General features: G+C 40.6%; 1 long non-coding RNA gene across 1 annotated transcript in view; it reads right to left on the reverse strand.

The window, feature by feature from the left end:
* LOC145506505 (uncharacterized) overlaps positions 1 to 18,216 on the reverse strand; it is a 30,627-nt gene that overhangs the window by 9,912 nt on the left and 2,499 nt on the right. The window contains exon 2 of the long non-coding RNA XR_014053980.1: positions 15,032 to 15,204. This is a non-coding gene — a long non-coding RNA (uncharacterized LOC145506505). The remainder of the gene's footprint in view (positions 1 to 15,031; positions 15,205 to 18,216) is intronic.

Raw genomic sequence — 18,216 nt, forward strand, 5'->3', positions numbered from 1 at the left:
ATTCCATATACTCAAGAAGATAGTAGAAATCATGGACATGTTAAGAAGACATATGAAAGATATTTTTTAAAGATCCAAATTGAACTTTTATAGATAAAAATTACTCCTAAGATGAAAAAATATAATAAAAAATGTTAAGAGCACTGTAGAAGAAAAGTTCAGTAAATAGTAATAAGAATTATGATAGAAGTATTCTAAATAAGCTACAGAGAGAAAAATTATTGAAAAAAATTACCAAAGTACAAATGAGCTGTGGAAGAATTTTAAGTACTCTAATATATGTGTAATTGATGGCCATAAATGAAAGGAAAAGGAAAGAGGAAGAAGATGTAGAAAAAATTTTGAAGAAAAAAATTTTTTTTCAAAATTTGGTGAAAACTATAGACACAAACTCAAGAAGTTCAAAAGAAGAAACATTACAAAAAGTATACCAAGGCATATCAAAATCAGATTGCTCAAAATTGATTGATAAAGCAAAAACTTTTTTAAATGGAGATTAAAAAACAAAAAAAAACATATCACATGTAGAGGAACAGGATAAGAATCATAGGTGATTTCACTTTGAGTACAATATAAGGCAGAAGAAAGTGGAGCAACATCTTTAAAATGCTTAAAGAAGAAAACCATCAACCTAGAATTCCATAAATATTTAAACATTAAACAACACATATATAACTAAACCATGGGTCAAAGAAGAAATCACAAGGGACCATATAAAGTATTTTGAACTGAAATAATTTCTAGTATAAGAAGAAAGCAAATAATAACAGTCTAAACCAATAAAATAAAAAAGAGAATAGCAATAGATAAAATCAGTGAAGCAAAAGCTTGTTCTTTGAGAATATCAATAAAACTCATAAACTTCTACACAGATTGCTCACGATGAAAAAAAGAGAGAAGACACAAATAACCAATATTAGAACAAGAAAGTGGATATCACAATATATCCTATTGGATTAAAAAAAACAACAAAGGAATATTATAACCAACTTTATGCTAATAAATTCAGCAACTTAGATGAAATGGGAAAAATTATTTTTAAAGGCATAATCTACTGAAGCTCTCTTAAAAAGAATTATATAATCTGAATAGTGTTAAGCCTATTAAAGAAATTTCATTTGTAGCTAAAAATCTTTCCATGAAGAAATCTCCAGGCCCAGATGACCTCACCAGCAAGTTCTACCAAATATTTAAGGAAGAAATAATACTAGTTCTACACAAATTTTTCCTTTAAAAAATTGAATAAAAGCAGGAAGGAAGAATAGAATGTGTTACCTTACATGGCAAAGGGGACTTTGTAGAAGTAATTAAACTTAAGGATCTTAGGATGGAGAGACTAATCTGTATTATCCTGGTGGACCCAATGTAATCACAAGAGTCCTTTCACTTAAGAGAGAGTCAGGAGACTTAAAATGAGAGATCAAAGAAGATACTACACTTCTGGCTTTGAAGATAAAGGAAGATAATATGAGCCAAGGAATGCAGGCAGCCTCCAGAAGCCAGAAAAGGCAAGGAAACTGATTCTGCCCTAGGGCCTCCAGAAGGAAGTCAGCCCTGTCAATACCTTGATTTTAGTGCAGTATAATTCATCTTGGACTTCTGATCTCCAGAACTGTATGATAATAGATTTTTGTTGTTTTAAGCCACAAAATCTGTGTTAATTTGTTAAGCAGCAATAAAAAACTGATATGATAAAGAGGGACCACTTACAACTTATTCTATGATGCCTGCATTACCTTGATAGCAAAACCAGACAATGATATTATAATAAAGAAACCGCAGAATATAAACACTAAATGTCATTACCACATTTTAGCAAACCCAGTCTATCAATATATACAGAAGATGATTCATCATAACCAAATGGAGCTTAACCAAGGAAAACTATTATGGTAATACTCCATTGTTTTTCCAACCTGCTCCAAATTCATTGAAAAGACCCAGCCTCCAGCAACCCATCCTATATTGTCTTCCATCTTTCCCCATTCCACCCCTAAATTAGAATTTATCTGCATCAGTCTTCTCTCCATTTCCTAAATACTTACAGTACTTCCATATCCTCATACCTTTGCCCATGCCATTCCCCTGCAAACACCACAACACTGGCCCTCTCAATGGGGAACACTTATTCATCCTTCAGATCCTAGAACTTATATCTTCTGTTCTGAGAAGACTTCCCCTTCTGCCTCAAGCTTCTCTTCCCTATCTCTCCTATCTCTCAGACAACATGCTATTAAAACTTCTATTATAGGACTTCACCGTCTTTTATATTAATTTCTTTCTTCCTAGACTGTGAGTTCTACAAGGGCAAGAATAGTATTTACCTTTGAATCTTCAATGGCTAGCATATTGTCTGGCATGTGGGAGATTTTTCATAAGTTATCGGTCAATAAGCACCTTAGCAGAGAATAGTTGACAGTTACTTGAGATACAGTCTAGTGCTTTACAGAAAGAGGCAATTAATCCAAAAGGAAGAAAAGATCCTCAGAGGGGCTTGGAAGAGTTCCAGAAACAAACACATCATCTTTTCCATTCAAAATATCATCATCTGACTTACATGTGTTCATAGGCCTGTTGGGGTCCTTTAATGGACTGGAACTTGGGGGTACAGAGTCAACCGATAAGAAATTGAAAGAAGGAAGAAAAGAGGCTGATATTCCCTGGTTTACACAGTATGCCAATATAACTCTAGGACAAAGAGCTAGCACTGTCTACGTAGGTTCAGGGCGCCCTCTCGAAGAGGTCTTGAAAGCCCGGGCAAGTAAGTAGATACGGCAGACACCTGTGCTCCGTGGAAGCAGCCTGAAAGGGAGAAGGAGAAGATAGAGAGAGAGGGAGAGAGAGAGATAGAGCGAACAAAATGAGGAAACACACGGGGACCAGTGTTCTGTTGGAACAAAGGCGTTTATTCAACATACTGTGGCCATAAATACACTCTCTTACAAGATAGCCCTTTTTAGCAGAGACAAGGATAAAAAAATCTTACAAGTTATTCAGGAAGCTTGAGGCTAGAATCATTTTCAAGGGAGGGGATTGTAAAAGTTACTTTCCATATCAGAAGGGAGGAGAGTTGTAAATGGCTGCTTTTCACAGTATGGGGAAGCTATTTTCCATACGAACGAGATGCATAAATTCCTATTATTCCAGGAACTGTGTGCGGTTCCTCAAGCGCCTGCATTCAGGTGCTAATGAGGAACAAAGGATTTATGCAAGACCGAAAGCAGCATATGGGAAGCCTTCTGTTAAATGCTACCTTACAGGCCCACTATGTCCAAGCATTTATACATATAATATTCTATTTGGAGGCAATGAGGAAGGTGTGACTAATTCTACTTTTCTGATGAAGAAACTGAAGCTCAGAAAGGATAAATTATTCACCCAAGATTGTAGTATGAGATAGTAGATGAGCACAAGATCTACTTCCAACCTGGCTGACAGTTCCCTACTCTGAATTCTTCTTTTGAGCGTATGCCACAGTTGTCAACCCCTGCCTCAAGGAAGTAAAAATTAATAGAGCCTTTGTGCTGGCCTCTATGTATCCCTTCTGATTTCTGAATTGCCCACCCTTTGGATGACTTCCACCACAGGTCAAGGTGTTGGAAGTCTTCCCAGCTCTGTACCATGCTCCTCTTACCTCCAGACCTCCTAGTCCTTGCTTTTACCTCCAACAAAGTGCTCAGCTCCCCTTACTTCTCTCCTCAAAATACTAATAACAACAGAAAAAAGAATGTTTCAATTGAAGTTTAATAGGTAAACCCATATAGTAGGCTAACAGCCCACTGAGTCTTTCCCATTTCACATCTTAGAAATCATCTAATCTCCCAGACACAGCTTACCAGCTCCAGGATGGTGGTGTCTTCCACCTTGGGGGAGTCAGGGGTCACTGCCCCAAGCTAACATGCCTGAAGGTAATCCCTTTATGCTTGTTTGCCATGCATCTTATCACACTAATTTCCTTGGTCTGCCTTTTGGTTTTTATCATTTCTGCTTATATATCTTCTTTACACATGCTGCTCAATTGTCTCCTCATCCCCCTGAAACTTGGATAAAGTAGGTAAAATCGCTTTTGCTTTGCCTCTACTCCTTACCTTGAAAATTTCCTTTAGATTGCCTCTTTTCAGATCCCATTACTCTCTGTCATCTGGAAAAGGAGCTGAATTCCCTTCCATTGATCATTTTTTCATTTGTTTAATGTCATATTTTAATTTCTTCCTCTTTGAGGAGGAAATTACTCAATTTCTTTATACCTTTGCAACATTTCTCAGTTTTGCATTTATTTTAGTTATTACCATAGATAGCATGCTTAGAAAGATGCTGTCTCTATGGAGTGGCCTTTGGTCTCCAACAACCAAGAAGAACAAACAATAACCTTTGTGTAATGCTTTCCAGGATGAAAATTGAGTCACCAAGTCTGAGTACACAAGCAGAGAGGGCTTTAAGCCTCATAAAATAATAATAATAATAACAATATCTGACAAAGTGGTAAACTTTCACATACATACACTATCCACCTGATGGCCCCCCTCAACCTTTAACAACCATTTAAGGTAAGCATGGCAGGGCAGTTTCCAGCGATTATAAAAAGAATTACTTATTCCAGTGGTATGTGCTCACAAAGGTTTCTGCTTTTTTGTTTTTGCCATTTTGCATGTGACCTGGTATATTTGGGCCTGCCTTCTCCTTCAGAAAGAAGGATTGGCTTGGCTCAAATTCTTCTTACCTATGCCTTCAGAAAATTTATTCACTTTTTCCAAGGTTTCTGTCAACTCCAGGAAGTTTATGTCTTCATAGCCTCTTTTGACTCTAACTTCATGTCATTTCTCAACTCATGTTCTTATTCTAACTCATACAGTTGTTTGCCCTTTAATTGACCGAGACATGGGTGGAACTCAGCCCTATTCTTAAATTTACAAACACACACACTCCCAATGCTTTGTAAATAAGGAAGTTTGTATTAAGGGTTTGGGAACAAAGAGGAGTGGTTTTTTTTTACACGAAAAAATAATATAGAACTTCTATACTGGACATTAGCTCTCCCCATTCTAATCTTCCTACCCAGAGAGCAGGCCACCTGCTCTCACCTCTTTCCTCTCTCTTCCCTGTGCTACATTCTCTTCCCATCCCCCAAATTCTATGGGAGAATCAACTACCATGTTTTTTGACCAGGTCTCAAGTTGCTGTTGTCAATTCTCATCTTTTGCCCCAAGCAAAGTTTTTCCCAAAAACAAAAACAAGAGGAAATCTAGAGATAACCAAGAAGATCATCTTTTTGAATTACAAATATAAACAAAAGCCTGAAAAGCTTTCTGTGACTTCCTGAGACTAGAGAGTTGATATCACTTTCAATCCTCTGTCAATGGAAAGACAAAAAGTCTCAGAGATTTAACTTTCCAATAAAGCTCCCAGTGCCAGGCTTTGGGCCTATTTTAAGATGCAATCAAGTGTGCTACAAACATTTTGGGGAGAGAGCATAGCCTTCTCCACCCAGCTCCAAGAGGTGTTTATGAAATAAAATTGTGATCTGTGACCTACTTGATACTTATCTCATGTTGGTACAGGATTGTGGGTGTTGCCTCAGGAAGTGTAAACACTAATGTTATTTTGCTTCCACTGTCTGTGATACTTACTGAGCAATACAAATAAAATTAGTCTCTGTTCCAGTAAAAACCCAATTTAAATATCTTCTCTGTTTTTCTCCTTCCCTTTTGTATTGTGTTCATATACTACTCATTCTTTTTATTATAATGTGATTTGGTCTTGTTTTCCATCAATCAGTATTTTCCAACAGTAATAATAAAAATAAATACGTTTTTCAAATGGTAAACACTCACTAAGAGTTCTACACCTGTATTGTATTTCTTTAGCCTGGACCAAGCCCCAGGTTGAATTTTCTGAGTAAATACAACACACATTAAAGCACTCCACACAATCAGTACCTGGGGATCCACACACCATCTCATCACAACCTCTTGTGCTATCTCCAGATACATGTCCCCAACACAATTTGGATGAGGAAGTCCAGGAAGGGTAGGAATTAATTTAAAAAAAAAAGAAAAGAAACTAAGGAGGAGATCCCAAATCTGGCACTGAGAGATACTTATCTAGTCCTGAAACCATGCAACTCAGATTAGGACTTGAACCCATGGTCTTTTAATTGAGATCACACCTGGTCCCAAGGCTTAATGAACCTTAGGTTCTTGACATCTCATCACAGAAAGAATTCAGTGAGAGAAAAATTGACAGGTAAGTGGATTTATTTAAAAACAAACACACTTCACGGATAGAGTGTGGATTATCTCAGAAGGCGAGAGAGGCACCAGGGTAGGGAGTTGTCAGTTTTTATTCTTGTTGCTGTTCAGTTCCTAAGTCATGTCCAACCCTTTGTGACCCCCTGGACTGCAGCACACAAGGCTTCCCTATCCTTCACTATATCCCAGAATTTTCTCAAATTCATGTCCATGGAGTCAGTGATGCTATCTAACCATCTCATCCCTTGCCGCCTTCTTCTCCTTTGCCTTCAATCTTTCCCGGCATCAGAGTCTTTTCCAGTGAGTCGGCTCTTCGCATCAGGTAACCAAACTATTGGAGCTTCAGCTTCAGCATGAGTCCGTCCAAGGGATATTCAGGGTTGATTTCCTTTAGGGTTGACCGGTTTGATCTCCTTGCAGTCCAAGGGACTCTCAAGAGTCTTTTCCAGCACCAAAATTTGAAAGCATCGATTCTTTAGCACTCAGCCTTCTTTATGGTCCAACTCTCACACCTGTACATGACTACTGGAAAAACCATAGCCTTGACTAGACAGACCTTTGTTGGCAAAGTGATATCTCTGCTTTTTAGTATGCTGTCTAGGTTTGTCATAGCTTTTCTTCCAAGGAGCAAGTGTCTTTTAATTTCACGGCTGCAGTCACCATCAGCAGTGATTTTGGAGCCCAAGAAAATAAAATCTGTCACTGCTTCCACTTTTTCCCCTTCTTATTTGCCAAGAAGTGATGGAACCAGATGCCATGATCTTAGTTTTTTTGAATGCTGAGTTTTAAGCCAGCTTTTTCACTCTCCTCTTTCACTTTCATCAAGAGGTTCTTTAGTTTCTCTTCACTTTCTGCTATAAGGGTGGTGTCATCTGCATATCTGAGGTTGTTGATATTTCTCCCAGCAATCTTGATTCCAGCTTGTGATTCATTCAGCCCAGGATTTCCCATGATGTACTCTGCATATAAGTTAAATAAGTAGATTGACAATGTACAGCCTTGTCATACTCCTTTCCCAATTTTGAACCAGTCAATTGTTCCAAGTAAGGTTCTAACTGTTGCTTCTTGACCCACATACAGTTTTCTCAGGAGACAGGTAAGGTGGTCTGGTATTCCCTTTTTTTTAGGAATTTTCCACAGTTTGTTGTGATCCATACAGTCAAATGCTTTATCGTAATCAATGAATCAGAAGTAGATGTTTTTATAGCCGTGGGTAATTTCATAGGCTAATGAGTGGCTGAAGTATTCCAGCTATTTGAGGGAAGGGATGGGGATTTCTAAGAATTGGGTCACTGCCCACTTTTTGACCTTTATGGTCAAACTTTGAACTGTCATGGCATTGGTGGATGTGTCATTTAGCTTGCTGATGTGTTAAAATGAGTGTATACTGAGGCTTAAGGTGTAGTGGAAGTCAACTCATCAGCCATCTTGGACCTATTTGGTTCTAATCAGTTTGAGTCATGTCCTTGGCCTAGATCATTCTTTTAAAGGTTGTGCCCTGTTCCTTTCCCTCCTGTTTCAGAAGGACTGGGAAATTGGGCAGGTTACTAAGATAAAGTCATCACCCTCATCTGACATTTTTTGAACAACCACTATGTAGTGGGCATTGTTTTGAAGGCTGGAAAAAACAGTAATGACAAAATTAAACATAATCTAGAATATAATACAGTGCCTGACGAGTGGCAGCTGCTCAGCACATGAATGAATAAATGACTTTAGACAGGCCAGTGAACAATGAGAAATACATTTTAGAAAGATAATCTTTGGTATAAGGCAGGTAAATTAGGAGCTTAGGGTTAACATATATACACTACCATAGTATACTCAATATAGATAAACATAACACACACAACATAGATAAACAACAAGGACCTAGTATATAGCACAGGGAACTATAGGCAATGTTTTGTAGTAACCTATAATGGAAAAAAATTGAAAATAATATATATATATTCTTTTTCAGACCACTTTGCTGTACACCTGAAGCTAACACACATTGTAAATTAACTAATTTCAATTTTTAAAAAGAGATTGAAAAAAAAAGATAATCCTCAGTGTAGTATATAAGATGGGTTTGAGCCAAGACCAGTTAGAAGGAATTGCAATAAGACAATTGCAAAGATAAAACATCAGTAGTTGCCATATGGGTTTGACTGTTTATTTATAAATCGTATCCATCAGTACCACAATACTGATACTGTATAGTCATTAATAAAGTACAAATAAAATAGGAATTATATTATTTTCTTCTTCTCCTCCAGTGGAGATTGTCCTGGAGACTAGTGCTCTGGATGATGAGGATTGAACACAAATAGAGACAAAGGAGTTGGAGAAGGGTGTGTTTGAGGACAAGCAGGGGTCTCCTTGGAGAAGGCAATGGCACCCCACTCCAGTACTCTTGCCTGGGAAACCCCATGGACGGAGGAGCCTGGTAGGCTGTAGCCCATGGGGTCGCGAAGAGTCGGACACGACCGAGCGACTTTACTTTCACTTTTCACTTTCATGCACTGGAGGAGGAAATGGCAACCCACTCCAGTATTCTTGCCTGGAGTATCCCAGGGACGGAGGAGCCTGGTGGGCTGCCGTCTATGGGGTCGCACAGAGTTGGACACTACTGACGTAACTTAGCAGCAGCAGCAGCAGGGGTCTCCTTAGGAGAAGGCAATGGCAACCCACTCCAGTACTCTTGCCTGGAAAATCTCATGGACGGAGGAGCCTGGTAGGCTCCAGTCCATGGGGTCGCAAAGAGTCGGACATGACTGAGCAACTTCACTTTCATTTTTCACGTCCGTGCATTGGAGAAGGAAATGGCAACCCACTCCAGTGTTCTTGCCTGGAGAATCCCAGGGACAGAGGAGCCTGGTGGGCTGCCATCTGCGGGGTTGCACAGAGTCAGACACGACTGAAGTGACTTAGCAGCAGCAGCAGCAGGGGTCTGCTTCCCACACAGCACAAGAGCTGGACAGCAACTAATGAGAAAGATCATGTGTGGATACACAATGGCACTGAATTGTTGCTCCAACAAATTCTACTATCTGACCCACATGAAAGAATTTCATCAAACACATCTCTTCCAAGATTAGTTGGTATTTGGCAGGATAACCTGAGAGTGAGGTAAGAAGAGAAAAGGGAAGTTGTCTAAAAGAAATGTGGTTGACAACAAAGCAAATCCAGGGGTCTGCCTCCTGCTGAGGGTGTTTACTGACCTGATCTACTGTGAGTGGAAATCTCACCTGGGGCCTCAAGCCATGAAATCAGTTTACAGTTTATCCCCTTGAATCATGAAACCAAAATAGAGGAGCCTCTAAAGAAGTGAAGTCGATCAGTCATGTCCAAATCTTTGGAACCCCATGGATTGTAGCCTACCAAGCTCCTCTGTCCATGGGATTTTCCAGGCAAGATTACTGGACTGGGTTGCCATTTCCTTCTCCAGGGGATCTTCCTGACCCAGGGATTGAACCCCAGTCTCCCTCATTGTAGGCAGATGTGTTTACCATCTGAGCCACCACGGAAGTATGACAAAATAGAGAAGGGAGAGGCAATAGCCAGAAGGCCTACCACATTGATGATTCATCCCCTCTAGAAATCCCTATAGGCAGAAATGATATTTTCTCTAACTGCCCAGACTCACACTGTCCATGACCTGCCCTGCTAATGACGATCACTACCATTTATTGAGTACCCACCATGTGCCAGGCATTGACCTAGAAAATTTACATTGAGTTAATGCTCAACAGGCCAATTTGGCCTTGGAGTACAGAATGAAGCAGGGCAAAGGCTAATAGAGTTCTGCCAAGAGAATACGCTGGTCATACCAAACATCCTCTTCCAACAACACAAGAGAAAACTCTACACATGGACATCACCAGAGGGTCAATACTCAAATCAGATTGCTTATATTCTTTGCAGCCAAAAATGGAGAAGCTCTATACAGTCAGCAAAAACAAAACAGGGAGCGGACTGTGGCTCGGATCATGAACTCCTTATTGCCAAATTCAGACTTAAATTGAAGAAAGTGGAGAAAAGCACTAGACCATTGAGGTATGACTTAAATCAAGTCTCTTATGACTACACAGTGGAAGTGAGAAATAGATTTAAAGGACTAGATCTGATAGACAAAGTGCCTGATGAATTATAGATGGAGGTTTGTGACATTGTACAGAAGACAGGAATCAGGACCATCCCCGAGAAAAAGAAATGCAAAAAAGCAAAATGGCTGCCTGAGGAGACCTTACAGATAGCTGTGAAAAGACGGTAAGTGAAAAGCAAAGGAGAAAAGGTAAGATATACACATCTGAATGCAGAGTTCCAAAAAATAGCAAGGAGAGATAAGAAAGCCTTCCTCAGTGGTCAATGCAAAGAAATAGAGGAAAACAATAGAATGGGAAAGACTAGAGATCTCTTCAAGAAAATTAGAGATACCAAGGGAACATTTCATGCAAAGATGGGCTCAATAAAGGACAGAAATGGTATGGACCTCACAGAAGAAGAAGATATTAAGAAGAGGTGGCAAGAATACACAGAAGAACTGTACAAAAAAGATCTCCACGACCCAGATAATCACGATGGTGTGATCACTCACCTAGAGCCAGACATCCTGGAATGTGAAGTCAAGTGGGCCTTAGGAAGCATCACTATGAACAAAGCTAGTGGAGGTGATGGAATTCCAGCTGAGCTATTTCAAATCCTGAAAGATGATGCTGTGAAAGTGCTGCACTAAATATGCCAGCAAATCTGGAAAACTCAGCAGTGGCCACAGGACTGGAAAAGGTCAGTTTTCATTCCAATCCCCAAAAAAGGCAATGCCAAAGAATGCTCAAACTACTGCACAATTGCACTCATCTCACACATTAGTTAAGTAATGCTTAAAATTCTCTAAGCCAGGCTTCAGCAATACGTCAACCGTGAACTTCCAGATATTCAAGCTGGTTTTAGAAAAGGTAGAGGAACCAAAGATCAAATTGCCAACATCCGCTGGATCATCGAAAAAGCAAGGGAGTTTCAGAAAAACATCTACCTCTGCTTTATTGACTGTGATAAAGCCTTTGACTGTGTGGATCACAATAAACTGTGGAAAATTCTGAAGGAAATAGGAATACCAGACCACCTGACCAGCCTCTTGAGAAACCTGTATGCAGGTCAGGAAGCAACAGTTAGAACCGGACATAGAACAACAGACTGGTTCCAAATAGGAAAAGGAGCACGTCAAGGCTGTATATTGTCACCTTGCTTATTTAACTTATATGCAGAGTACATCATGAGAAACGCTGGGCTGGAGGAAGCACAAGCTGGAATCAAGATTGCCAGGAGAAATATCAATAACCTCAGATATGCAGATGATATCACCCTTATGGCAGAAAGTGAAGAAGAACTAAAGAGCCTCTTGATGAAAGTGAAAGAGGAGAGTGAAAAAGTTGGCTTAAAGCTCAACATTCAGAAAACTAAGATCATGGCATCCGGTCCCATCACTTCATGGCAGATAGATGGGGACACAGTGGAAACAGTAGCTAACTTTTTTGGGGGGGGGGCTCCAAAATCACTGCAGATGGTGACTGTAGCCATGAAATTAAAAGACGCTTACTCCTTGGAAGGAAAGTTATGATCAACCTAGACAGCATATTAAAAAGCAGAGACATTACTTTGCCAACAAAGGTCCATCTTGTCAAGGCTATGGTTTTTCCAGTGGTCATGTATGGATGTGAGAGTTGGACTATAAAGAAAGCTGAGCACCAAAGAATTGATGCTTTTGAACTGTGGTGTTGGAGAAGACTCTTGAGAGTTCCTTGGACTGCAAGGAGATCCAACCAGTCCATCCAAAGGGATATCAGTCCTGGGTGTTCATTGGAAGGACTGATGTTGAAGCTGAAACTCCAATACTTTGGCCACCTGATGCAAAGAGCTGACCTATTTGAAAAGACCCTGATGCTGGGAACGATTGAGGGCAGGAGGAGAAGGGGACGACAGAGGATGAGATGGTTGGATGGCATCACCGACTCCATGGACATGGGTTTGGGTGGACTCTGGGAGTTGGTGATGGACAGGAAGGCGTGGCGTGCTGCGGTTCATGGGGTCGCAGAGTTGGACACGACTAAGCGACTGAACTGAACTAAACTGAATGCTCACAGCAGCCTTGTGAAGGAAACATTTTGCTTTCCCTGTTCTCATGTGTATACAAGGAAAGTGAGAATTAGGAGCAATGACATTGTACCACCAGCCTTTGTCCAAACTGAGATTAGAACACAAGTATGTCTGACTCTGGGTAGTTCAGCTGGTAAAGAATCTGCCTGCAATGCAGGAGACCGGGGTTCAATCCCTGGGTTGGGAAGATTCCCTGGCGGAGGGCATGGCAACCCACTACAGTACTCTTGCCTGGAGAATCCCCATGGACAAAGGAGTCTGGTGGGCTCCAGTCCATGGGGTTGCAAAGAGTCAGACATGACTGAGCAACTAAGTACAGCACAGTGCAGCATGCTGACTCCAACTGCATTAGCTTTCCACTATACCTGGGAGCCATGGGCTCTGGTCCTAACCTCCTTTCTGGGCTCATCGATCCCCAAGCCTTCCCTCTCAGGGGCTATTCTCTGCCGCACTAAATTTCCTGCTTCTCCCTTACACACCATCCTCTCCATCATGCTTCTCAACTTGTACGCCAATGCTATGAGTCCACAAAACACATTTTGAATAACAAGGACCTAGAAACTGACTACAAAGGCAGAATCTCATTTCTGGGCCCCCCCGACCCCACCCCAGACCTACTCAATCAGAATCTTTTAACAAGATCCCCATGAGATTTATAAGTGCATTATAATTGAAGGAGCACTGATCTCAACCTGAAATATCCTTTCCTTTGTTATGCACCCTATGACTCTTTACTCAGTATCATTTGAGCATTTACTATGTGCCAGGCACTGTGTTCAGAACTAAAGACACAAAATCAAATTAAATACGAGGCACAAACTTAAGATGATGATAATGTATTCATGAGAAAGGTATATAATAAATAGTATTTTTAAAAGGGTGAGTGCTATGAACAAGGTAAGAACAGGATGTGGTATCTTATATTTCTACCTCTAAGCACCACCATAATATCAGATATTAAGAAAAGGCTCAATGATATTTCTGAAAGAAAATAAAGGAGGGAAGGTAAAAGACATAACAGGAAGGAAGGAAAAATGATAGAAGGAATTGCACTAAACTGTAATTCCTAGGGAATTCTCTGGTGGTCCAGAGGTTAGGACTCTGCGCTTCCACTGCAGGGGGCATGGGTTCAATCCCTGGTCAGGGAACTAAGACCCCACAAGCCACGCTGTGCGGTCTAAAATACATAAATAAAATAAACTGCAATTTCTAAAATGACAACTCAGACAAGATATACTCATCAATGACTTCCCCATGGGGTAGCTTCATTTGGATGTGCGGGTATATCCCGACATCAGGATCACTGCAACACCCAACCCACCAAACTCTCCTTCTCTCAAATTAGCCTAGAAATCTGGATTTATCCTTAATGCTTTCTTCTCCTTTAATCTTATAAAGCCATTAAAATTTCTATTATTCTATTCATTCATGTATGAGTTATTCAGTGTCCAATGTATGCTCTGAGCAGGAGCTCAGGGGTTGAAAAGATCATATCTAGCTAAAGTGCTTGCAGAAGTTCTCATGAGTCAGGGGGTCAGAGTGTGTGATCGGACAGAGATCTGAATCTTGGTGCAACCACTTGCTAGTTTTGATCCTGGGGCAGGTCCCTACTCTCTTTGCACCACTGTCTGTAAAAGAGGATAATGATATTACCTCACAGACCTAGAGGAAGAATCAATGAGACATACACCATTGCTATTATTATGATTGTATGGAGCAGGGTGGGATATGAACATTCAGTCAACAACATAACTTACAAAGAGAGAAGAGGAAAGAATGGAGACCTCTTGAGGGACGGGTGAGCCATCTGCTTGGCCTGAAATCCAGGGTATAGTAGAAGTAGAGGAAAAAAGGCTAGAAGCACTGCTTGGCATTCCATCAATGGAGCACTTCAATACCAACTCAAAAGATCTGCGGTGAATTCAAATAATAACAAAAAATACCGGAAGTTTATAGAATAGGGGCAATTAGGATCAAAATTTGCTCTGCCTTGATGTGTGGGAGGAGAATGGCAAAGATGGAGAGGGAGAAAGCCACCTAGAAACAAGATCATCAAGAGGAGACCCTGGCTTGCAGGAAGATAGGTGTCAACTCACTGAGATGAAGAAGTTGGCAGTATATCCACACAGAAACATCTAGAGGCAGATGGACAAGCTGGTATTGAGTTCAGGAAATGTTTGGGCTGGAGGGAGGAACTTGGAAGACATCACTGAATAATAAATAATTTTGATAATAATAGTTAAAATCAGCAACATGGGTAAATGCCTTGAGGGAGTTCAGGCTGGGGAGGAAGGCTCCTTAGGAAATATACCCTGGGGGAAGGCAGGAAGCAAGAAGAGTCAGAGAACTGGGATTTACAGAATCTGGGAATTAAAATAAAGCCTTCAAGGGATATCCTTAGTTGTCCAGTGGCTAAGACTCTGTATTCCCAATGCAGGGGGCCCAGGTTCAATCCCTTGTCAGGAAACTAGATCCCACATGCCACATCTAAGACCCAGTGCAGTCAAATAAATAAATATTTTTTTTAAAAAAAGCACATGCTCTATGTATTTAAAAAAGAAGAGCATCAAGCCCTGCATATAAGGACTGAGAAAAGGATTTCATGGCAAAGACAGGCACAAGTGACATTCAGCAAGACAGCTCACCAACTAGGGCATCCTTGGTAGTCTCTGCAGCCTATTGTAATGTGTGGCTGCTAGAAAAACTTGATGAATATTGGCCACTTGAAGAAGCTGCCGCACCTTGGGCTCAACACATTCAGCAAAGCAGCCTGAGTCCATTGCCAGGGTCCACTTCCTGTAAGGCTTCATAGCCGAGCCTGGAAAGGAAACTGGTTACTCTGACTTGAAGTGGTGGTAGGAGGGCTTTACCCCCCAAAAGAGTTGTTTCTTTAATCATATTCTCTAAGACCTTGAGGATTCAGTTAACCCCTTGCTTGCCTTCAGACCGTCTAAGATAGAAATTATCTCCCTTGTAAGAAGTTCCAGGGGTAATTCCTCAACAATTTTTGGTGATCTGTTCTACAGTCTCTGAAAACTCTTACCAAGATCAACTAGAAAATAGGCCTTTGTGACCCAGAGTTTCCAAAAAGCTCACTTGACAAATTGAGTAGTGAGTCAACCGATAGGAAAAATAGTCAGAGATTGACCAGCTTCTGGAAACATGGAGTGTGAGGTCACTGGAGGCTGAGGGAGGGGGGTGTAAAGGGGATACAGAGGCCAGCACCCGGGAGAGTGCATGCTAGGGCTCTAACTCGGGGAACTGAGAGGCTCTGTCATGCACAAGAACATCAGAAGCATAAAGTACAAAGGAGTAATTGTGTGTGCCCTGAGAATTAACTCGAATGAAGTTATTCACAAGGAATGATTGTCACCAAGGTCCTGTCATTAAAGTTTTTCCATTTCTTGGTGTTTAGGACTGATAACCTTTGAAAGGAGAGAATAGTGCTCAAAGACAAAGGACGTCAATTTTACATCAAGTAGGGATGCTAGAGAGAAAGCCAAAGCGGGTAGGGGGACAAAGAGGTACCATGCAGAAAGAAGTAGATTAAAAAGTATATGCTCATTGGGATTCCCTGGTGGCTCAGTGGTAAAGAATCCGCCTGCCAATGCAAAAGATACGGGTTCAATCCCTGGTCCGGGAAGATCCCACATGCCATGGAGCAACAAAGCTCATGCACCAAAACTACTGAGCCACAACTACTGAACCTGCATGCCCGAAAACCGTGCTCTACAAAAGAGGCCACCACAATGAGAAGCCCACACACCACAACTAGTGAAAAGTCCTCATGCAGCAACGAAGATCCAGCATAGCCAAAAATAAATAAATATAATTAATTTTAAAAATATATATATATATGCTCAATGTAAGGAAACAGATAGTGCTCATAGTTAAGTAGTGGAAAATGGTATTTTATCAGATTAAAAAAATAAATTTAGTCATTCAAACATTTATTGAGCAGCTCCTAGGTGCCAGGCACTAGGCTGGGCAACAGGGCAGACAACACATCCCCTTGAGAAGTGTACACCCTGTTGAGGGACACAAGAGTGAGCAAATAACCATGAAACAGCAGGAAAGATGCTAATAGAGGCAGGTACATGATGCTAATAGAGGCAGGGGAGACTTCCCCAGGAGAGAAAGAGAAACTTACAAGAGCAGCACAGAGGCATTGCCACACTTCTGAGGACTTTGGTTTGAGCTACGTGTAGCAGCCCATTGCTCTTTGCAGACTGAATGTTCATGAATGAAAATAGTCTCTATTGAGTGATCTGAAACATCTCTGTAGTTAGATACTTTGCTGACACACAAATTTGAATGGTCTGCTAGGAGGCCAGAGTGTACTTGCCAGGCATTTACTAGCGAATGGGTCACACCCCACACCTGACATTTGTGCCCCAGCACAGCTTACCTATTCTCTTCTTATTGGCATCTATGTAGTAATTCTCACACTGTGATTAACTTTTTTTCCTTTGCAGAGTCAGAGAAATATGGAGTCAATAAGGTACAGATGTAATGAAGTAAAGAGTTTATTTTAATGGCAAAATTTATTTAAGAAGCTTTAGAAATTACCTTGGCCCCATACTTACAGAACCATTAAGAGTCTAAAAGAGATCCCTACATTTTTCAGTTAAAGTTTATTGCTTTTTATAGTGGAAATTATGTGTCATGGTGATATTCATGATTCTGGAGACTCATGAAGGTCATGGATAAACCCTTTGAGAATGTCAGGGGTCCACGTCTGTGAATAATGAATTATATTTTATTGCCACTCTACTGGATATAACATGCTCTCATTTTAAGTTGGAAAAATAAGATATATTCTCTTTTATATGATTTTCTTATAATTTGGAGAAGACTACTATTGCCTTTCCCTGTTTATGAAGGCTCAGTTTGTATTACCAGAAGACAAAGAATAATATTTATCCACAAAATTGCAGCCTGACAAATCAACATAGATAACTAAATTCCCCCAACTGAATGCTTTTCTCTTAGTCTATTTCCTGTAACTTAATAACCACTGAAACTTCAATCTGGCTCCCTCCCCAAAATACCTCTAACTTAACATGACAACACACAACCTCAATCTGCTTCCACTTGTCACCTTGTTTTGGCTATTAGGATCACATGTATTTAATTGCTGAGCTGGAAAACTTAGACCTGGCCAGATTCTTCTCTCAACATCTAATCAGTTACCAAGTAAATTGATTTTACCTCTTAAATGACTCTCAAAAGCAGTCGGGCCTCTCCAGTCCCATGGCACTGCCCTAGCTCAGACCCAAATCATCTGGCATCACAATATTCTGACACAGTGCCTCTAACCTGTCATTCCTCTATCCCCCAAGTTGATAGAGAGTAATTTGTCTCAAAATGCAAATCTTGCATTCATTAGTTTCCACTGAAGATAAAAATATGGTTCCATCAATAACTAGTTCCTGGCCAGTGAGTCTGATGCCCATGGGTCTACACATAACACTTTGAGAACTGCATTGACTGCGAGCTGCTTATTTTTCTAATTATGCTGTGTTCTTTCATACCTCTATGCATTTTTGTATTTATCCAATTCTTGTGCTGCACGGCCTTTTCACTCCTGTACTCTTAGTGAATTTCTACCAGACCTTCTAGATTCAATTCAAATGCCACTGCTTTAGGAGAGCCACGTGTAAATCTCTCAGTGGCTCCTCTATCTGGGCTCCTGTGGCCCTGAAAACATGCTATTAAAGCACGTGTCACAGTTCACAGCAAAAACGTGGTAACAAAGTTATCTTCTCCAGTGATCCACAAGCTCTTGTCTTTGAATCCTAGTATTTAGCACAATGCTTGGCTCCTGCCA

The sequence above is a fragment of the Giraffa tippelskirchi genome, chromosome 5, assembly GCF_054371585.1.
Source record: "Giraffa tippelskirchi isolate mGirTip1 chromosome 5, T2T-mGirTip1v1.2.pri, whole genome shotgun sequence".
NCBI classification, from domain to species: Eukaryota; Metazoa; Chordata; class Mammalia; order Artiodactyla; family Giraffidae; genus Giraffa; species Giraffa tippelskirchi.